Below are 8,256 nucleotides of genomic sequence, written 5' to 3'. Positions count from 1 at the left end.
TTCCATCATTTAGTGTCGTTGGTAGCCTACGTAATTTCAGTTTTTGATAGGTGATATGACGACCGATCACATGATCAGAATCCTGAAGCAGGAATTGCTTATCTACTGAAATGTTTAGCTTCATTTCATAAGTATTTTTTTTTAAGAAATTGACCCTTTGTGACGTTTCCTTATTTTTTACTAAAGGTTTGAATCTGTCTTTGGACGTTGGCGTTGTGATATTTGTCTTTACTTTTACGTTTTAAGATGATATTCTTTTCCATAGTTCATTATCAATATATTAGTCAAAGTAAGTCGTGAGTCAAATTTTAGCTCTTTGTCGACGGTGTTTCTACCTAGTTTTTTTCCAAACATTAACAAAAGTTAAAATAACACTATTTTAACGGTAAATTTGTTATGTCAATATCACATAAAGTGAGTAATACCTGAATGTAATGTTAAGCTTACGTTATTTCAGCGTTAATTCAACGTTTAAATAACGTTTGAATTTTTTCGAACGTTTCCATAACGTTATAATAACTGTAGGTATACGACGATAATTTGACGTTAATGTCACGTTTAAAACATTTTAACGTTTGATTAATGTCAATCAACTGTTATTTTTAACGTGAAAAATTTTATCATAGCATTGATATTTTTTTCAATAATAATATAATAATAACTCGAGGTTTTAATATACCGTTTAATCACAACCTAATTCGTAGGTCGTCTCAAAGCGGTTCGCACATTATTATCCGTGGTTATAGGGCCTTTGCAACCTGCCAATATCTTTCTCAACTCCCTTGGGAGCATACAGACGGTGCTGCCATTTCGGCGCTCACAGCTAGCATTCTAGAATTCTAGCACTGCCAAACCACGTACTCTTTTACAGCTGAGTAGACTGGAATAAGCGGAGTAAAGTATCTTGCTCAAAAATACAACACGGTGCCGTGACGTGACTGGAACCCACAACCCTTCGGTCACGAGCCCGGCGTCCTAACACTAGACTACTGTGCGTCCATATGTGATGAAATGAAATAAGATTAAATAATGTAAGAAGTATTTTACTATTCTATCACTTTCTTTCTGTTTGTTCTGAAAGATAAAGTTTTGAGACGAATAGCATCAAATATGCGCCTTATATTAAAATAACTTTACGTAAATGTAAGTTGTTCTCGTTCAAACCCCTATTTTATATCAAAATACAAAGAAACAAAAATGACTATGTTTGACGGACCTCATTTTGTGTCGGAAAATGTGTCAAACACTTCGTTGGCTATTGATGTAAAAACAACAACACTTTTTAAACTTATTATGTTTTGTTAAATAAACTAACTTGTTGTGAATGTCTATCTGTTACAGTGCTGACTGGCCCTTAATGATTCGCATTGTCGATAGGCCGTAATCTGTTTATTGCATCTTAGTTATGTATTTTGGATCAAAGATATTTTTTCATATGATAGATTTACTATGAAGAAATAACGTTTATGGTTTTAAAACACACACAAAAAAAGAAATGTGATGCAGTTCGGAATAAATGTTAAGCTTGTCTTGCTCCTTTGATATACATAGCGTCCGAATTTGCATTTTCTATCCACGTGACTTCTTAATTTAACACATATTTTCGAAGCGACTACTTTTTGTCTGTCTCTGCTATCTGTTTATCAGTCCGGAACTGCCGCAGTCATTTACAGTGTCTAATTCTTTTTTTTAGAATATTTGTTTTGTTTCATTATTTAATTCTGATAATCATTTTCGTATTAACATTGTTTTTTATATATGAGTATACCCCCGCACCCCTCCCATGCAACGAAGTAAGAAGGGAGAGGGTATACTTGAACAGCTTGCCCGTCTGTCCGGAAACAGATTTTGCCAGCTATTCATTCGCTCATTTTTCAATGTGTTTTTTTCAAATTATGTGTGTAGTGACAGTATCATAATTATGTACATGTAGATTTGCCCTCTGAAGTAAATGTTCGTTTCGGATATTTTTAAGAGTTTCTCCCTTTTACATAAAAAAAAATTGACAAAACTTTGTCCGGCTATGCAGTTGTTACTTTTTATACATATTTCTTTGCATTTGTTTGTGTATATGTAGATGTGCCCCCTGAAATTGTTTTTTCAGTAGATGTAGAAATAATGTGGTAGGCGGGGATGGTTCTGGAACACCAGTCAGCTTATGGTATTGAAGTATGAATAACATCGCACTCCAAATGAAAAAGTTAATATGTATTGAACGACGAAACACAGATGTTGCCCATATTGTTGAGTCAAATGCGGTGACTGCAATTGTTTCAATAAAGTATTACTTACTATAAATTTAAGTAGATTTACATAAAATGGATAACAATACAGCACAGGACATCTCTAACGTATTTTGTAAAAAAACTATTTCAAACTTAAAGTCAAGTTCTGCTGGGCCGATTGAACTGAACCTTGATAGGAATGATCAACTCGGGGTTCTGACAAAGTGATGTTTTTTTCCGGGTCGATCAGAAATATAATATGGCCGCCACGGCCGCCATTTTGAAGGAAAAAAATCAAACTTAAAGGCCAGTTCTGCAAGGCCGATTTAACTGAAACTAAGTAGGAATGATCGACTCATGGTCCTGACAAAGTATTGTTATTTTTCGGGTCGATTAGAAATCCAATATGGCCGTCACGGCAGCCATTTTGAAAAAATATTTCAAACTCAACGTCAAGTTCTGCTGGGCCGATTGAACTGAAACTTGGTAGGAATGATCGACTCAGGGTCCTGACAAAGTGTGGGTTGTTTTTTTTTACGGGCCGATCAAAAATATAATATGGCCATCACGGCAGCCATTTTGAAATAATATTTCAAACTTAAAGTCAAGTTCTGCTGGGCCGATTGAACTAAAACTTGGTAGGAATGATCGACTCATGGTCCTGACAAAGAGTTATTTTTTACGGGTCGATCAGAAATCAAATATGGCCGCTATTTTGAAAATAACTATTTCAAACTTAAAGTCAAGTTCTACTGGGCGATTTAACTGAAACTTTTTAGGAATGATCGACTCATGGTCCTGACAAAGTGTTGTTATTTTGCGATCGATCAGAAATCAAATTTGGCTGCCACGGTCGCTATTTTGAAAATAACTATTTCAAACTTAAAATCAAGTTCTAATAGGCCGATTTTACTTAAAGTCGGTCTAGGAATGATCAACTCATGGTCCTGACAAACTTAAGGTAACGTTATACTTAACTTTTTTGTTTACTCAAATCTGTACCTAATGATATTTCAACAACAAAAAATAGACTGTAGGACTCAGGTGACCGTTAAGGCCCGTGGGCCTCTTGTTGTGAAAGGTATTGTTTTCAACCACCGACAGTTATTTATCTAAGCACTGACATGATTTACTGTATAACATTAGAAATATTGTTCTACAAATTGAAGAAGTAATTGGCAGACGACTTGCTGTTAGTGGTCTTCTATTGCACCACTGGTGCCGTAATTGTCCTTATTGTTTAAAACTAAGAAAACCTAATATAAGGTCTCAAAAATATCGAGCCGGAGTTCAACGATAAGACCACAACATAAACCATGGCAACATAAATGGAAATGGAAAGAAACGAGAAAAAAACTCTATCGAAACAGTTACTCAGGAACCTAAGCGATGGGTCGTCGGGTGGTGCAGTAGATAGCGAACTTGCCTTTCACCAAGGCGACCGGGGTTCGATTCCCCGATCGGATCTTAAAAGGTACAGGGTCACCTGCCCGACCACGTTGGTTTTATCCGGGTACTCCGGTTTCCTTCCACAATAAGTCCCCGAGCGCTAACATCCCGGTTAACAAGAGTGATTAATATAAGCTGAAATAATTTGTTTCATAATTGTTAAATTAATTAAGTTTATATTTATATATATATTTATATTTAACCTAAGCGATCCCTGCACACCATCAAGGGCCTGCCATAAAATCACCTACAAACGCAGAGAAATGGGTAGAGTATAATGTATCTAGGAAGAATCGATAAACAACGAATTTTATAAAACCGAATAGGTGTTCGAATTTTTGTAGTAGTAGTACTGTCACATGCTATGGCTAAGTCTGTCTAACTTCTCTCCATTTTCCCAAGGTACATTAAACATCGATGAGATGCATTGCTGTTGTGATACTGGAATGAGTAAGCAAGGTCAACTGGTCTACGGGCGGAACCTTCAATAACGATAAATCCCGCCCAGTATGGACGAGTAAACATTGACAACCTTTTTAATACAATAGTTTTTTCTGTACTAGTCTGTAATGATCTTGGGCATATCACATAACTGCAATATGTTGTTCACAAATACCTATGATGCTGTCTGACAATAAACGTATTACACACGGGCAAACTGTTACAGAATGTATCTGGCTAATTATCGGAGGGTGTCTGATCTATAGGAATAATGCAGCTACAATGACTTAAAATAACGAGAAAGCGTTTGTCGAACATCAGTCAAGAAAGAAACGTAACTTCTTGATATTCCTATTTGAATGTAATATTTTCTATCGTAGTGACCATGTCTCTGCTGTCGACAAAGATGTGTGTACTTTTTTGTGTCTTTTTCGTGCTCGGAATTATATTACGCGTCCTTTCCAATTCCACAACAGAAACTAAAACATTAAAACATGTCCACCAGTATCAACAAGTGGATGGTTTCAAGTTTTCAGGATCCGTAAAGCATGACATGAAAGCCACCAATAAGGAAAGCTTATCATCAGATTGTCGTGCAAGAAATTTAACATATATAACCAAAACACCAGATTTTGCCGTGGTTGCTTTGTTGAGTTATCCAGGATCTGGGAACACCTGGACTCGTCATCTATTGCAACAACTTACAGGTGGGGAATACGTAAAATAAACATTACAAAATAAATGTATATTCGATGACAAATTTTACCTTAGAATTTATACCTATTTTGTTATAGGAGTTATTTTCCAACAATGAGAAAAAACTATGAAATCTCACATTGATCAATAAATAAAAGAGATGAGGAAACAAATCACAGTCGCTAAGTATAAATCATTATCAGAACAAATGTAATATCAATTCCTTCCCTTGTTAATTGACACTACCAATGTTTTATCCCACTACCTTTAAAAATACTTAACGCGAATTTTAGCCGTAGACAATGACATTTGATAAAACCACACTTATGTCCTTCCCTAGACATAAAAATCGTTCTTAAACACCTAAATAAACCCCCTGTAACCTAAATAGAAATGTGATTTACAATCAGGACTTATACTCTTTGGTATCCGTCAAAACATCCCTGCACACCATCAAGGGCAACACAGAACGTACAGAGTATATATATCACAGTACGTATATAGTACATATTACACAGTGTGAACGTACACATTACACAGTTTGTACTGAGTACAGATAACACAGTACGTATATAGTACACATTACACAGTTCGTACAGAATACACAACACAGTACGTACATAGTACACAACACAATACGTATAGAGTACACATAACACAGGACGAATATAGTACACATACCACAGTGCGTACAGATTACACATAACACAGTACGTACAGAGTACACATAACACAGGACGAATATAGTACACAGCACAGTACATACATAGTACACATAACACAGTTCGTACAGAATGCACAACACAGTACGTAAATAGTACAACAAACACATAACGTGCATAGTACACATTACACAGTTCGTACAGAATACACAACACAGTACGTACATAGTACACAACACAGTAGATACACAATACATATAACTCAGTGTGTACGTACACATTACACAGTACGTACAGAGTACACATAACACAGTACGTACATAGTACACATAACACAGTGTGTACAGAGTACACATAACACAGTACGTACATAGTACACATTACACAGTACGTACAGAGTACAGATAACACAGTACGTACAGAGTACACATTACACAGTTCGTACTGAGTACAGATAACACGGTACGTATATAGTACACATTACACAGCTCGTACTGAGTACAGATACACAGTACGTATATAGTACACAGCACAGTACATACACAATACATATAACACAGTACATACACAGTACACATACCACAGTACGTACAGAGTGTTATCTGTACAGACAATTTATCGGTAATAACAGATTTGAAACTATCTGGCGTCGACAAAGACATATGTATTACTTGTAAGAATACAGATCTATATATATAGACTGGCTCAACATTACATAGATGCCATGTAATCGGCTTAAGAATACCATAAAACTTTGTGTCTCTGTATCTCTTTGTTTTATATTTACAGGATTTTACACGGGGAGTGTATACACAAGTAAATTACTTCCAATTAACGGGTTCTCAGGCGAACACATTTGTGCAAGACATAGATCCAAAGGTTGTTTGGTTTACAAAAGTCACAGGCAAACAAATAAAGAGCTCTTCGACAAAGCCATCATTCTCATCAGAAATCCCTTCAATGCTCTGAAAGCGTTTTATAATGATAGATATGGTTTCAAGTCAGTCAATCAATAACTTTTTTTTCGTGTTGTTGACCAATCGAACTTCAACTCATCACGTAAGTAGCCATTGCTTTATTCCAGTCTTTTTTCCGGGTTTAACTTAATAAAACTTTAATATTTGATATTAGGTACAGATAATATCAGTATTGTTTTATTGATATTTCGTACCATAGTTTAATAACAAATTAATAACAATTATAGACAATATATTGTTAGCCTATTTACCAAATATTTAGTATTTTCTGTTTGGTTTATAGAAATAAGAGTCTTATTAACATTTAATGCAATTTAAGTATGGAGTGTACCAGTATACGTTTAATGGGTGCTGGAGGCAGGCTATGTTGGTGCCACTGCCTTTCTGCAATAATGCGAATTTAAAGCCGACTTTACAGTGTCACCTCATTGAAATACCATACCGCAGGCAACAAATAGATTATAATAACAATATTAATTGGAGGGTCTTATATACCGTTTTATTACAACCTATTTCATAGGTCGTCTCAAAGCAGTTCACAAATTTATATCCGTGGTTATAGGGCCTTTGCAACCAGCCAATATCTTTCTCAGCTCCCTGGAGATCATACAGCCAGAGCAGCCATTTCGGTGCCCACAGTTAGCATTTAACAATTCTAGCACTGCCCAAGTACGTACTCATTTACAGCTGAGTAGACTGGAACAAGCGGAGTAAAGTATCTTGCTCAAAGATACAACACGGTGCCGTGACGTGACTGGAACCCACAACCCTTCGGTTACAAGCCCGGCGTCCTACCACTTGACTACCGCGCCTCCAGTATTCCTCCGGGTGACGTCATATTTAAAAACGGGTTAACCAGTTGTTTCCATTACCGTAAATGACTAAATACTGTATGCACACCCTCTTCTACCTTACTTACTCGCACCTTCTTCGTACCTGGTAAAACATGACGTATTTAACCTAATTAAAGTGTTCCTCTTCTTACACACACCAATTATATCAGCTTATAGACGTTCACTCATAACTAGCTTGCAGCCTATCGGTTAACTGGATTCATCATCTTTGTAGTTTGGTATGTTTGTATTCTGGAAAATTTCTTCTTCCAAGTTTAAGCAATGGATTGGCTTTTATCTTTCTAATTTGAACTCATACATTTAATTAAGGATTTCCTGATATTATCTAATCAAAGGTTCCATGAGAGAAAAATGATGTCATGTCTATTTTTATCGTTTCTCTCCGACATTTATTACATATTATATGTTCTTATTTGCTCCCTGAAGATAAACTATATGCAGCACTTGTGTGCACTTTCCTCTTAGGTAAAAATAGCATGGTGGCCGAATGCAATAAATGGCAGTATAGCTACACATCATGGCTGAAGACATTTGAAAACCGTGTTTTGCTCGTTAGATATACAGATTTGAAACACGACCTCACTAGTACCCTGAAGAGGATCAGTGAATATCTCCACGTTAGACCTTCCCAGGGGGATTACAGATGTACATGATTATTTGAATCAAGAAGGGAATTTTCACCAAAAAAAAATACGATTTAGGGATATCTGATATTTACAGTGACAAACAGATATATATGATAAACGATGCTGTTCGAAATGTTATGAAGGTGGCGAGGAGCCAATACAAATTGAAGGATTTCCTTTTACGCTAAAAAGTAAAACAAACCGAAATTCCTTTTTACAAAACAATACAATAATTTGAATGTGTTATGTTTGCTGACTCACGACATCGTAGATAATTGCTTGGCAGAAAATTTCACCAAATCAAAACTAAAAACTGTGAATACAAA

The sequence above is a fragment of the Mizuhopecten yessoensis genome, unplaced genomic scaffold, assembly GCF_002113885.1.
Source record: "Mizuhopecten yessoensis strain PY_sf001 unplaced genomic scaffold, ASM211388v2 scaffold10567, whole genome shotgun sequence".
Taxonomy (NCBI): domain Eukaryota; kingdom Metazoa; phylum Mollusca; class Bivalvia; order Pectinida; family Pectinidae; genus Mizuhopecten; species Mizuhopecten yessoensis.
This window is presented reverse-complemented; position numbering follows the sequence as displayed.